Source organism: Scaptodrosophila lebanonensis, unplaced genomic scaffold (genome assembly GCF_003285725.1).
Source record: "Scaptodrosophila lebanonensis strain 11010-0011.00,11010-0021.00 unplaced genomic scaffold, SlebRS2 tig00000110-arrow-arrow-pilon, whole genome shotgun sequence".
NCBI classification, from domain to species: Eukaryota; Metazoa; Arthropoda; class Insecta; order Diptera; family Drosophilidae; genus Scaptodrosophila; species Scaptodrosophila lebanonensis.
Window position 1 is genome coordinate 2,484,426 of NW_022060573.1, and position 15,213 is coordinate 2,499,638.

Sequence of the window (15,213 nt, forward strand, 5' to 3'; positions counted from 1 at the left end):
GACATCCAATGATCGGGAGATTTTTAGATCCGCGGAAGTTTGTTCCGTTTGAGTTTCCTGATGATTGAAGAAACTGACAATTTTTTCTGAAATCTGTGTGCATTTAGACCAGCAGCGCAGGGTCTTGTAGTAGTAGTTGCTGATCACATTTATCAATGACAATATATATGACCATGGCATGGACGATATGAGTTGCATTGCCAATGGACTCCAACGAACTAAATATTGCAGAAGCCTTGTCCACTAGCCTACAAAGCTGTTGACTGTTAGCCCTTTCGACTAGCTGTAGCGCAAACAATACGGCATTACCTTCTAGAATTATGAGAGTGGGATTATCGAATCGTTCCTTAAGTCTTACTAGCGCTTTAGGATAATTAGCACTCGTAACTTTAAATGCCTTTATTGTTTCTAATGCCGACCCCTTTAGACAGGTCAGCAGGCAATTGAACTTTTCCGTATTTGATAGCCCAGACTCACAATTATTTGTTTAAACGAATTGATGAAATTGCTGTAATTGGCGTAATTCCCATCGAATGTCGGTAGCGACAGCTTTGGCAGTGACGATGACTTAATAGTAGCTGCCGGCGGATCCGATTGCGAATGCAAAATAGTGTTATTTAATTCTCCTCCAAGTTGTTCCTTAATGCACAACTTAATTTCCACGCATGTGTCTTCCATATCTCTACGACAATAATCGGTAGGGTCCAAGTTTTCGATGTCAGTTTGCACAGTTAAAGCCATTTTAAAATATAACTCTAATATGCCCAAACGACATTGCAATTCATTTGGACAGCTTAGATTTAGACTCATCCTTTATTTCAACCAAAGACCTGACCCGAGATATATTACGTTTAATATTACCCTTCTTGGCCTTAATTTCTTCAATCGACATATTGCCGTGCAATGTAAATTGAACAAACGCGAACTAAATTATTATTAATGCAGCAGCCAAAGACATTACTATATATGGCGAAGTGAAGATTTTTGCAGCGATTATTCGTTTAGCGACGAAACAATAATGTAAACAATGTAAATTCCAATAAACGATACGTCTGCTGTCAGACGAAGGCAGCAGCACTTCCAACAACAAGCAAAGCAGTAACCGTCAAGTCAATGCGCAGTTGAAGGCAACGAAATCTTCGACGTTATTTGACAATATATTAAAATACAAAATTTCAACTTTTTCACACACAACGTTGGGCACCAAAATGTTGTGTCAAGGAGTGTTTTCCTTGCCAGCTTAAACTTTAGGGCTGGACGACGATGTAAATGTATGCTGTTAAAACTGTACATAAACATGTCGTCTGTGTATATATTAAATAAATGTTCTTTATTAATTAATTCAATTTTTATAGCCTGTACCCAAAGGGTGAAAGGCTATAGTACTTTTGTTTTAATGTACTATGTAACAGGCAGAAGGAGGCGTGACAGACCCCACAAAGTATATACATATATTATTGACTAGCAGGTATTGCCCGTCTTAACCCGGCTCAATATAATGTTTCCAATTGTATTTATTTTGTGTGTGCATAACCTACCCATATGTTTTCACCTTATAAGTTACCAGTAGGAAGGCATTTAAGGTATTTAAATGAACATTTTCTGTTCTTGACAAAAAATTGTTCAGTAGTCCGTTACATTTTCGTTCTGGCCAAACTATTTCTTTAAACGAACATGACCACTATAACTAATATTTTTTTAAACCTCCCCCATTTGGAGTTAGAATTTTCCAAAAGCCTTTCTTAGTGTGCTCCTACACTATGATGGATACTATGAAAGGATACTTGAGTACAAATTTCATCTTTTACCGTTTGGGCTGTGCGTTGATCACCAATTAGTCAGGACAAACTGTTTTATATATAGAGATAACGCAACGTTTTAAGATAGACTATGTGCAAAAAAGGGGAATAATTATAGGGGTATATCCTAATTTTAAATTCACATTTGAGTCACGCACAAACTCGGAATATGAAACACGGCACTGGTGTCAATGCCGTGCAGCGATGAGCCACGATCAAAAAACACTGACAATTCTCATCTCAATTTGCTAGAGTAAAACTTTCGATAGTTGAAGCCACCGATACCATCAAAATATCGAAGTTTGAATGCAATAAGCAGAATATTTAAATAATAAAATCTAATTATTTATTGAGATCGATAAGAACAAATCATAGACATACATACATCTGCCTGCAATGCGAAGCAGAATATGCGTAGCTCCGTTATTCGGTTTCTGCTTTACTATCGCATACGCAGTCGTTGCTCAGCGACGGTAACTGTAAACTTTTGGCGTTTTGCCTTTGCAATTAACATTAAATGGTCAAAACGAAAGAAGATGAGCGAGCCAACAACTTGAAGTTGTTGTTGTTGTTTTGTATTTACATGCTTCATACATATACAGGCATAGATACATATGCTTGTACATATGTATGTATGCATGGGCACACATAGACACGAACTGTTCCCAACTATTTGATATTTGATATATGGCAAGTAAAAAACATATTGCTATATTTTAATCGTTGAATGCCAATTTGTTGATATAGTTATGTTGATTACATTACCCAAATTTGAAATCGATCGGACAAAATTTATAACACAAACTATTCATTTGAAAAAGTGAATAAATATTAAAACCCCAATAATAAAATTAAATGCGATATATCGAAAATATCGATACTTGTGTTGATATATCGTAATACATGTCCAATACAAATACATCGAAAAACATCGTTTGAGAGTTATTGATTATAATACTGTATTCGATTGTACACTGTACACATACATACATACAAATTTATTTGTATGTGTACTGTAACTGTAAACTTTTGGCATTTTGCGTATGTAATGAACAGGCGTAAATGATCAAAACGAAAGAAGATTTGCGAGCCAATAACTTGAAGTTGTTGTTGTTGTTTTAAAAATTTTGATTTGAAACCAAAGAAAACTATTTTTTACAATTAAACAACAGTGTTCGATAGCCCACTGCATACTTGTACATACAAACCTATATACATATGTATATAGGAATGTATGAACGTACATACATACTTATTGATGTACATACATACATATGTACATGCTATACATACAGACGTATGTACGTATGTAATACATATGGTGCTGGCGTAATTCATAATGCGAAATTCTTTCTAAGGGGAGAAATGTCCCCCCTGCCCAACCTGCGTACGCCCTTGTAGTCCGTTGTCCTAAAAACCCCTTATGCCAAATGTACTAAACAAAGAAAAAATAGCATAAAAATGTTTATGTTATAATGTTAATAATTTTTAATTAATTAACATTTCTTGCCCTGTCAGTGCAAGACGAATGTACTTTTGTACATACATATGTATGTATGTATGTACATACATGTGTACAAATGAACATTCACACATTGGTGTCTCACATTTTGCTTTGGCTACTTCAACCGTTTACACGCAACTACACGAACAGCTGCTTGTATGTATGTATGTGTGTGTGTGTGTATGTATACTTAGTTGTCCCCAACTGTTTGATATTTTGTATTGTTTGTTCTGCCTGCATTTGTAAAATGCATATTTTAAAAATCGTTAAATGCAAAGTTGTAATTTTAGTTACGTAGATTATATTACCCAAATTTGAAATCGATCTGACAAAATTTATAACACAAACTTTTCATTTGAAAAAATGAATAAATATTAAAACCCCAATAATTCAAGCTCCAACACAAATTTTGAAAAACCGAGTATGCAGTTTTGCTTGTATTCTTTTATAGATTATAAAACCTAAATTTAAAGTTGATCGATTCAAAAATGCAGAATTTTCAAACAAACTTTGGAGCTACTTTTCCCCCCTTTGGAGCTCGAATTTTCCAAAATCCCTTCTTAGTGCGCATCTACACCATGATAGGATACTTGAGCCCAAATTTCAGTTTCCTAGCTTTTACCGTTTGGGCTGTGGGGTGTTGATTGTGTTTCAATTTTTCCACGGAAAACCCCCCTTTTTTCATGCCCCAGGAAAAATGGTGAAAAACCAAGTATACAGTTTTTCTTGTATTCTTTTTGAGAGTATACAAACTAAGTTTGAAGTTAATTGGATGAAAATTGTAGATTTTTCATACAAACGTTGGAGCCCGTTTCCCCCCCTTTGGCGTTCGAATTTTCCAAAACCGCTTCTTAGTGCTCACCTACACCACTGAAGACAACATGTGTCCAATTTTAAGCCTCTTAGCTCTTACCGTTTGGGCTGTGCGTTGATTGCACATAGCTTTTCGTTTACCGAATTTTCCACCGGAAAATCATTATTATTGAGGCCGCAGGAAAAATATTGAAAATCCAAGTATACAGTTTTTTTTGTATTCTTTTTGAGAATATACAAACTAAGTTTGAAGTTAATAGGATAAAAATTGTAGATTTTTCATACAAACGTTGGAGCTCGTTTTCCCCCCTTTGGAGCTCGAATTTTCCGAAACCCCTTCTTAGTGCTCACTTTCACTATAAGAGGGATCTTGTGTCCAAATTTCAGCTTCCTAGCTCTTACCGTTTGGGCTGTGCGTTGATTGCCAATCAGTCAGTCAGTCAGTCAGTCAGTCAGGACAAACTGTTTTATATATATAGAGATCAGGGTGACAAGCCGAGTCGATATGGCCATGTCCGTCCGTCCGTCTGCCCGTTTGAACACCTGGATCTCAGAGACTATAAGAGCTAGAGACACAACATTTTGCACAATGATGCCTTATGTGTGTACGCTGTACAAGTTTGTTTTATTTTTTGTATTCCCTTCAAGTACTTCAAGTCAGTGATTATGAGTCCGTGTGCCAAGCTTTATAATGATAAACCGATTTAACAGGAAGTTATAGCCATATATGACCAAGCAGTGCCCGCAGCTGTTGTTGTTACTGCTTTCCACAGGCACACGAGACATACACAGACACACACATTCACGCACAATTATGTGTACAGAGTATTTCACAGATAGGACTCACGATTTTAGCTTCTCTACTTGTTTTAAATTAATTTTCATCCACCTATCAAGAGAAATCTACACCGCTCTTGTTACAATTAATAAATAAACTATTAAAATGAAATTTATATCTTAAACACATAATGTTTTTGCTAAGCAATTATGTTGGATTTACCATATTTATTATTTTGCCGCTTCTTTCTTCTTAAATACATATGTATGTATGTCAATCATAACATAGAGCATGATATCTATCGATAGTAGAGTCCATCGATGTTTTCGATAGTTTTGTATGAATCAATTGTAAGTTCCATCGATATTTGAATGGAATAGAAAGAATGTTATGTCCGCCTTTGTCAGTGCATCCCCCTGTCACAACGCCGGCTAGCTTTCTGCTCAGGGTCGGATTCGACCGCGGCAGGACTTACAATACATGATTGCCGGTGGATGGCCGCCTGAGAGCTTTGGGCGGTGTGGTGGCCGTACCCGAGACGAACTACAATTTGATTGTTCTATCTTTCTTTAAATTATTTACATTTAATGTGCTTAATACAAACATGTGGTTGATGTTGCGTATTTTACAATTGGGTTTTTTTTGTGTGTATTGTGTTAAATGGATTTGGCGAATATTAGGATATATGAAAGGTATGGTATATCGGTATTTTAATTGTGGTTACTGCATGTATACAATGTTTTCTATTTTTGTGGTATATATTTGGTGTATGTAAATGGCTTATGTGTGTATGGGGTGTATACAAATTATATGTATATGTTTGAATCGGGCTATGTAAATGAGGGATGTATGTGTGTGAGCTGTATATAAATTTCGTGGTTTGTGGCTATGGATGTGTGTTTTACATTGGTGTTAATTGTTTCCTTTTTTTGCTTTTCTCCTTTTTCTATGTTCTGAGCTGAGTATTTAGTAGTTGTGTGTGAGCATATGGGCTATGGCATGTATGCATATAATATTAAGGATTATATGTCTCAATGGGGCTATGGACTATGGGTAATGATGGGTTCATGTACTATATATAAAAGTTGTATGTGTGTGTGTATTTGGATGAATGTATAAATGTAGACGGTGCGTCAAAAAGAGGTACTAAGCCCGGCTTCCAAAAAAACAAAGGGGGCCTGGCTCCAGATATGGCCGAGGTCCTGCCCAGGATACCGCGTCGACGGTCGGTGCTGGCGCTGTCTTCTGCCGCAGATATCACCCGTTTCAATTCCTCGAACGCCGCCACCGCTTCGCTTTTTAATTGGAATTTACCTTTTCCTCTCAGGCAATCTGTCAAAGGCGCGGAAATCGACGAGAAATTGCAGATGAATCACCTATAACAGCCCGCGGTTCCTAAAAACCGCCGGAGTTGCTTCGCGCTGGTGGGCAAAGAAATTCCTTGTACTGCCGTCACTTTCTCAGGATCAGTCCGCAAGGCGCCATCGCCAACGACGAATCCCAGGTACTTTAAATAGCGGTACCAAAACTTGGGTCCCGCCACTTCCAACAACACCTTGCAATGCTGCTCAAACGTCCGAGATATCACCAGCAGTTCATCTAGGTAGACAAAGACATTATTTCTCAGCTTCTGGGGAATGGCATGGCCTTGAACTGGTAGAGAGACCCCTCCGGCATTGTGAACGCTGTATAGGGATGACTCTCCGGATCAAATCGACCTGCCAAAACGCATGCTTTAGATCTAGGCTGCTGAATTACACTGTATCTTCGACTCGGCTCAAAATGAGCTCAATACTTTGCAGTGGGTAAGTATCCTTCACCGTTAACTTTTTCATTCTCCTGGCATCTAAGCATAACCTATTCTTGCCCAGCTTCCTCACTAGGCTCACCCGGTTGCTCCACTGGCTCTCACTCGGCTCAATCAATCGACCTCGGCGAATAGCAACTCTTGTACTGCCGGTGACACAGGATAGAACCGTTCCTTCACCGGTAACGCACCTTCCGTCAAACGGATGCGATGCTGCTCTTCTGAGGTTCTTCCTAGGTCGTGTTCATCGTACGACCTAAGCTGGGCCACCACTCGCTTTAGCTCCTTTTGTTGCCACGAATCCAACTCATGTGGTTCTGGTTGCGCGCTTTGGCAAACACTCCTCATCCAATTCAGCGGCGTGCTGCACTTCACCTGCGGCTGGTATCACACCCGGAGCTAAACCAAATCTGCGCCAAAAATCCACGCCTAAGTATAGTAGTTGGCACAGCGACGGACAAATATGGAACACCATGTCTGTATCAGTTCCGTTCCTAACGCGTGCCTTCACACTGCCAATAATACTATATGGCGCACCTCCGGCCGTTCTAACTGCGTATTTGGTTTTGCACACCACCAGGCCTAGTTCTCGGACCGACTCCATGGCACCATTGCCCTGCAGGCTCACCGACGCCCCGGTATCCAACAGCCCAGTAAACTCTCTGCCCTCAATCGATACTGAAGCATACGGACGATTGTCGTTACGCCCGGCAGATCTCACCGCTGCACACACCGCTTGTTGTTTCTACCTGCGTTCGCGGTGTCTCCTACTTGCCCGCAGGTATGCCCTCGACGACGCCGCGGCTTCAAGTTGCTGGCCTTCCCCGAAGATGCAGCTCCTGACTAAAACGTACTGGCGCTGCTCCAACGGCTTCCGTTGCGACCATTTCTTCGCTGGCCTGACTTTCGAGATTGAAACTGCTGCTGCAGCCCATAGATTCGGCCAGTCAGGCACGCCAGAGGTACGTATATAAGTTAACACGCGCAAGGCAGAATCTGCTGACCAGGTCATTAGACCGGACGCCGTTGCAACACAGATGCCAGTTCACACGCGCAAGGCAATATCTGCTGACCAAGTCATCAGACCGGACGCCGTTGCAACACAGCGGACGGCGGAACCTGACACCCGCATGCCTGCGCCTAGTGACCACTGCAAGAACGGTCACGAGGCGCCGAGTCAGCGTTCTGTTGCCTGCGCTGCCACGGCCCATGGGCTATGCTCCGGCGCTGCCGCGGGCCATAGGCTATGTGGCCTGCATTGAATATTTATTTAAGTTAGTTATAATTTGGAACTCATTATGCTCAGTTGAGCTAAATAAACATCTAAACGAAACCTACTCCAACCGAGATTTGTTTACTGGCGCCCAACGGTGAAGTAATTACTCGCGTTTTTAAATTAACTTAGTAAATACCTCGTTGTGCCAACGCCGCGAGAAAAGTATTTAGTGTTACATTTAATAAGAATAAAAAAAAAAAACATCGTCGTGCCAACGCCGCGATTAACATGCCAAGTGCTAACATACTAAAAAAAATTAAAACAAAATAATATCGTCGTGCCAAACGCCGTGATTGATGTACTAATTGTTACAATTACTAGTAACTAAAAATAATTAAAGTGCTACAACAAGCAGTTTAAAGTGAGACTTCAACATCTGAAAAGTAACTAAAAGTAAAAATAATTGAAGTGATACAGCAAGCAGTTTAAAGTGAGACTTCAACATCTGAAAAGTAACTAAAGGTAAAAATAATTAAAGTACTACAACAAGCAGTTTAAAGTGAGACTTCAACACCAGAAAAGTAACTAAAAGTAAAAATAATCGAAGTGATACAGCAAGCAGTTTAAAGTGAGACTTCAACATCTGAAAAGGTGACAGAAGCTTCAGATGAAAAAAAATATAAATAAAAAATAATTAAAAAAATAAAACCCCAGCAGCTATTGCTGAGCGAGTGAAAAGAACAGAAAAAAAGAAAAAACAGCTCTAAAGTTCAGAGCAGTGCAAAACCAAGCAGCAGCCCCAACGGCAGTCCCAGCAACTACACGAAGAGGATTCGGCACCCTACAGACAGCGCTACACGCATCGGCCACCAGCAAATGGAGTTTCTTAGAAATATGAAGTTAATGTAAGTGAAGTGTTTATATTGCCTTATTTTAAATAAATAAAAATAAAAGAAAGGAATAAAAGAAAAGCGAAACCAATTGTCCAGAATTAGGGTGAGCCAGGAAAATCTCTCTCGTTTGTGTTGCGTAAAGATAAAAAGGAAAAAATATAAAGAGAAAAAAAATTTTTTTTTTTTTTCACACAAATTTTTGCAGTGGAATTTTTTTTTCCTCAATTGACGGAGGTTTGTGCTGCTGAGGTTTGAAATTTTTCACATTTTTCTATGCAAGTTGTCACAACAAATTGACGTTGTCGAGTATAAGATTTTTGATTGTATTTTTGTTGTATTGTTATATTGTTTTTATCATATTTTTATATTATTGAAGCAAAACCTATGAAATTTTTATAAGTTTACCGCAAATTCATTCTGCGGAGATTTGGAAAAAAAAGACAGTTTTATGTCATAAATGTTCAATTTTTTTAAATTTAAATTGTTATATGCAAGTTTTGTTACTGACAAATCCAAAAGGAGTAGATTAGAGACTCATATCTTGATGTACAGAACCGATAAACGAACGGACAGTAGTGACGAAGAGTTAATACCTTCATACAGGGCTATAAGTTCAACTAACAGCATGAGTGAACAACAAGTGGCAAATCTGGAGGTCCAAATGCGGGCGTGCCTTGAACAACAGGCACAGCTTTTCGAGCAAAAGCTCGTGGTAGTTACAGATCAGTTGAATAATCTTAGGGGGACCGTGCCAGAGGTGAAGGTATACCTGGCCACAGAAATTGTACCAGGACAAAGGTGCGACGAGCCCTTAGACATAGTGAAGTCTATCCCCGAGTTTGATGGGAAGCAAGACAATTACGTCTCTTGGAGACAAGCTGCTGCATCGGCATATAAGGTTTTCGAGCCCTACAACGGGAGCTCTAGGCATTACCAGGCAGTTGCCATTATTAGAAATAAAATAAGGGGACCTGCAGATGCAGTACTTGCATCCTTCAACACTGTGCTAAATTTTAACGCTATAATTGCAAGATTGGATTTCACATTTGCCGACAAAACGCCGGTACATGTGATCCAACAAAACCTGAATATTCTGAGACAGGGCGACTTGCCCTTGTTGAAATACTACGATGAAGTAGAGAAAAACTTGACACTAATTATAAATAAAACTCTTATGACTTATGATTCGGCCGCAGCAGCCGTTTTGAATGAAAAATATAGAGCTGACGCGCTTCACACTTTCGTTTCTGGATTGAGAAAATCAATCAAATTGGCTGTTTTCCCAGCTCAGCCGCGTGATCTGCCAACCGCCCTGGCACTTGCACAGGAGGCAGAATCAAGCAACGAAAGAGGCATTTTCATGGCAAATTTTGCCAAACATACTGAGGAAAAAACTCAGAAGCCTAGTGGTCAGCGGCCTCAAAGCTGGCGCCAAAGCGGCCAGCCGGAAAATGAGGGCAATTTTCAACAAAAGAGCCCATTCTTCCAAAAGGGGCATAGGGAACATCAGGGACAGCCAAGGGCGGATAGTTCGAAGTAACGCTTCCAGACACAAAAGCCACAAGGGCAGTGTCCCGAGCCGATGGAGGTTGATACTTCATCGCGTTTTAGGCAAAACACGCAGTCACAGGGCAATAGGAGGTTTCAAAATTATGGCGACCAATCAATGCGAAGCCGCCAAAGATTGAACCACTTGCCTCACGAACATGACGGAGAAAATTATGAAGCCCGATCACAATCGGAAGCAGCAGCGTTCGAAGACGAATTGTCCGAAGCTGAAAACTTCCCTGCTCCCGTACGTCACACGTACAGTAGCGGGGCTAACTATCAAGTTGCTTATTGACACGGGAGCGTCCAAAAGTTTTATCAAACCTCTTTCAGTACTGAAGTACTTTGTGCCTGTTGAAAAAACTTTTCAAGTAAGGTCAATACATGGGCACACAAAAATCGAGCAGAAATGCCCGATTCATTTATTCAATATAAAAACATATTTCTTTGTTCTAGAAAACCTTGGGAGATTCGATGGCATAATTGGTTTCGACCTGTTAAGGCAGGTCAATGCAAAATTAGATTTCACAAAAAATTGTATCAAATATAATGACGGCTCAGAGCCGATTCACTTTGTTAAATGCCAGAATGTAAATTTCATACAAATCGATGACGCGGATGTTCCCACCGCAGTAAAAAAAACTTTTGATAAAATGATTGACCAAACGGTTAAAGCATTTGCGGACGTTAACGAGTCCCTACCTTACAACATCAACACGGTTGCCACTATTCGCACAACCGACGGAGAACCTGTGTACTCCAAGTTGTATCCATATCCGATGGGCGTGTCCGAATTTGTCAACGCAGAGGTTAAACAACTTCTAGCGAATGGCATCATAAGACCGTCAAAATCGCCCTATAATAACCCTATATGGGTCGTCGACAAAAAAGGTGTCGACGAATCAGGGCACAAATTAAAGCGGTTGGTTATCGACTTTCGAAAACTAAACCAGAAAACGATTGATGATAAGTACCCGATCCCAACTATTTCTGCAATATTAGCAAATATGGGAGAGGCACAATATTTTACAACATTGGACCTCAAATCGGGCTTCCACCAAATAGAATTGGCGGAAAAAGACAGAGAAAAAACAGCTTTTTCTGTCAATAACGGGAAGTATGAATTTTGCAGACTTCCATTTGGGCTGAAAAATGCTCCAAGTATATTCCAGAGGGCAATTGATGATGTTCTCCGGGATCAAATAGGAAAGACTTGTTACGTGTATGTAGATGACGTGATAATTTTTTCCAAGACCAAGGAAGATCATGTGATGCATATTGAATGGGTTTTAAAAAGCCTTCGGGATGCGGGCATGAGGGTCTCCCAGGAAAAGTCTAAGTTCTTCAAAAAGAGCGTAGAGTATCTGGGATTCACTGTGAGTAGGGGTGGAATACAAACATCACCTGCAAAGGTGCAAGCTATTAAAGATTTCCAGCCTCCAAAAACCTTGTTTGGTCTTAGATCTTTTTTAGGGCTAGCAAGCTACTATAGGTGTTTTATAGCGGGATTTGCCGCTATCGCGAGACCCCTAACGGACGTCTTAAAGGGCGAGAATGGCAAGATAAGTGCTAATCATTCGAGAAAGGTTAATCTTGAATTGACCCAAAGTCAACTCACAGCTTTTGACAAGCTAAAACAGATACTAGCTTCCGAAGACGTGATACTAACGTATCCCGATTTCAAAATGCCATTTGACCTAACAACAGACGCATCAGGTCATGGTCTCGGAGCAGTATTGTCTCAGGGCGGACGCCCTATTACTATGATTTCGCGAACTTTACGCGATAATGAAGTGAACTTTGCTACCAATGAGAGAGAGCTTCTTGCCATTGTGTGGGCCTTGAAAAATCTTCGGAACTACTTATATGGAGTCAGAAACTTGAACATTTTCACTGACCACCAACCTCTGACATTTGCAGTGTCAGACAAGAATCCGAACGCAAAAATAAAACGCTGGAAAGCTTTTATTGATGAACATAATGCGAATATCATTTATAAACCTGGCAAAGAAAACTTCCTGGCAGACGCTTTGTCTCGTCAGAACGTTAACGCTCTAGAAGACTCTGTGCATTCTGATGCTGCCACAGTGCATAGCGAGGAATCCCTCACTTACACTATAGAGGCGACAGACAAACCGGTAAACTGTTACCGGAATCAGATAGTTATTGAGGAGAATAACACCCCTTCGGTGAAAACTTTCATCTTCTTTAAGGAAAAAGTTAGGCACATTGTCCGGCTCTCTGACCGAAACACTCTCTTGCAAACTTTGCAGGACGTGGTAAGAGCGGACGTAGTCAACGCAATACATTGCGATTTGCCTATTTTGGCCTTTATTCAACATAAGTTGGTAGAAGCATTCCCCTCAACTGTATTTAGATATTCCAAGAATATTGTAACGGACATAACTAATGGCACAGAGCAGAGGGAAATAGCCACGATAGAGCATAATCGTGCTCACCGTGCAGCCCAGGAAAATGTTAAACAAATACTTCGGGACTATTTTTTCCCAAGATGAGTCGATTAGCGACAGAAATAGCCACAAATTGCAGAATATGGGCTATGGGAAAGTATGGTCGACATCCAACCAAACAAGCAATAGGAAAAACACCAGTACCATCATATGCTGGAGAAATTTTGCATGTTGATGTGTATTCCACAGACAAAAAATTTTTTCTGACCTGCGTGGACAAATTCTCCAAGTTCGCAGTGGTACATGCTATTCACGTGCGATCGTGGACATAAAAGCTCCGATTTTACAGCTTATAAACCTGTTTCCAAAAACGAAAACAATTTATTGCGATAACGAGAAGTCGCTTAACTCTGAGACCATAAGATCATTACTGGCAAATAATTTTGACATTCAAATTTCGAATGCACCTCCTTTGCATAGTACTTCTAATGGACAGGTAAAGCGTTTCCATAGTACCCTTGGGGAAATAGGTCGTTGCTTGAAATTGGACAAGAACTTAACAGATACCGTCGATATCATTCTCCTTGCAACCGTACAATACAATAGGTCAATTCATTCAGTGACAGACAGAAAGCCTATAGAGGTTATTCATTCAACTCCGGTGGAACTTGCAACGCAAGTTGAAAACAGAATTAAAACAGCACAGGATAGAAAGCTTGAACAAGCAAACAAAAATAGAGTTCATAAAACTTATCGGGTTGGGGAGAAGGTATTGTTGAAATCAAATAAAAGATTAGGAAATAAGTTGTCACCCTTGTGCTCGGAAGAAGTAATAGAGGCAGATTTGGGCACAACGGTTCTTATAAAAGGGAGGGTGGTCCATAAGGACAGCCTTAAATAATAGCAATAAAATTTTTAAGACTCTTTGTTCTATTTAGACTAAGTCAGAATTTTTACTATATCAGAAACATTTTTCTTCCATATTGATTTGACCGCAGTTTGGGACACTCGCTCGTACTGACTCTGACACTGACCACTCTGACAGCAGCGACATCAAGACTTACCGACTACTCTCACGCTGACTACATACCTATAACTGACGGGGACGTGACCATCTGGGACGAGTATGGGTACCTGGGACATACAACGAACATAACGTCATACGAAACTTACGCTGACGAAACGAAAAAGACCTTGGACCTATTTACTAAAGACCATATGAGGAATTTACTCAACACGGACCTCGGACATATAGAAACATTAATAAACACACTTAAAGTTCATCACAGACAGGCACGTAGTATAAATTTGTTGGGAACCGCGCTTAAAGTAGTAGCTGGTACACCAGACTTTGACGACTGGGAACAGATTAAGTTTAGGCAAGGACAATTAATAGAAGCCGAAAACAGGCAAATTGAGATAAACACCAAATTCCAGACACGAATTAATGAAATCACAAAGACTTTGAACGCCATTCACAGGACGGAAGATTCAGACTATGGGCATTTGTTCGAAACCATTCTTGCAAAGAACAGAATAATTATCAATAATCTTGAGGATCTAATATTTTCCATAACCCTAGCAAAAATCATTTTAATAAGCCCTCTAATTCTGGACAGCGTCGATATTAATGAACTGGCAAATGAACACTTCACAAATGTTAGCATATCAGACATTTTGTCAGTATCTAGTATTAAAGCATTTCAAAATACCAATATGTTACATTTTCATTAAATATCCAAAACCAAAACTAGTTTGTAAGAAAATTAATGTCTTTCCAGTTCAAAAGAACAAATTGATTTTAGATTTAGAAGACAGTAGCACGGTAGCCGATTGCGGAACGCAGACCTTCGCCGTTTCCGAATGTAACGCAGCTGTGGGCACTACCTTCTGCAAGAAGATGCAGACTTCAACTTGCGCTCAACAGCTGGTGTCTGGAATCATCGCACATTGCGCAACTCGCCCTGGACATCTGCAACCGGTGACTCTGATTGACGAAGGCCTCCTCCTGATCAATGACGCAACCATTAAGGTCAAAGATAATGGCATCAGTCAGTTGGTTTCGGGAACATACCTGGTCTCCTATAATGACCACATTTCCCTGAACGGCACTCTCTATGTCAACCATCGAGGCGTCTTGAGGAAAAAACCTGCGGTGTCCGCCTCGTCACAAATCAACGTGACCAGCCACCGAGAACACCTGAGTTTGCCCTTCCTCCACGATCTGAGCTTGAAGAATCTTCAACGCATTGGCGACCTTCAATCCGAACTACAGTCAAGGCCGTTACTAAGCAGCTGCCTTACTCTCGCACTCGTCCTGCTTTGCTATGTTGGCATTCTGAGGGTCCGACGACATCGAGCCCTAAAACGCCGAATTGAACCCGCAGCGCATCTGGGAAAACCCGAGGACGGCTTTCACTTAACCCCGGGAGGAGTTAACACGC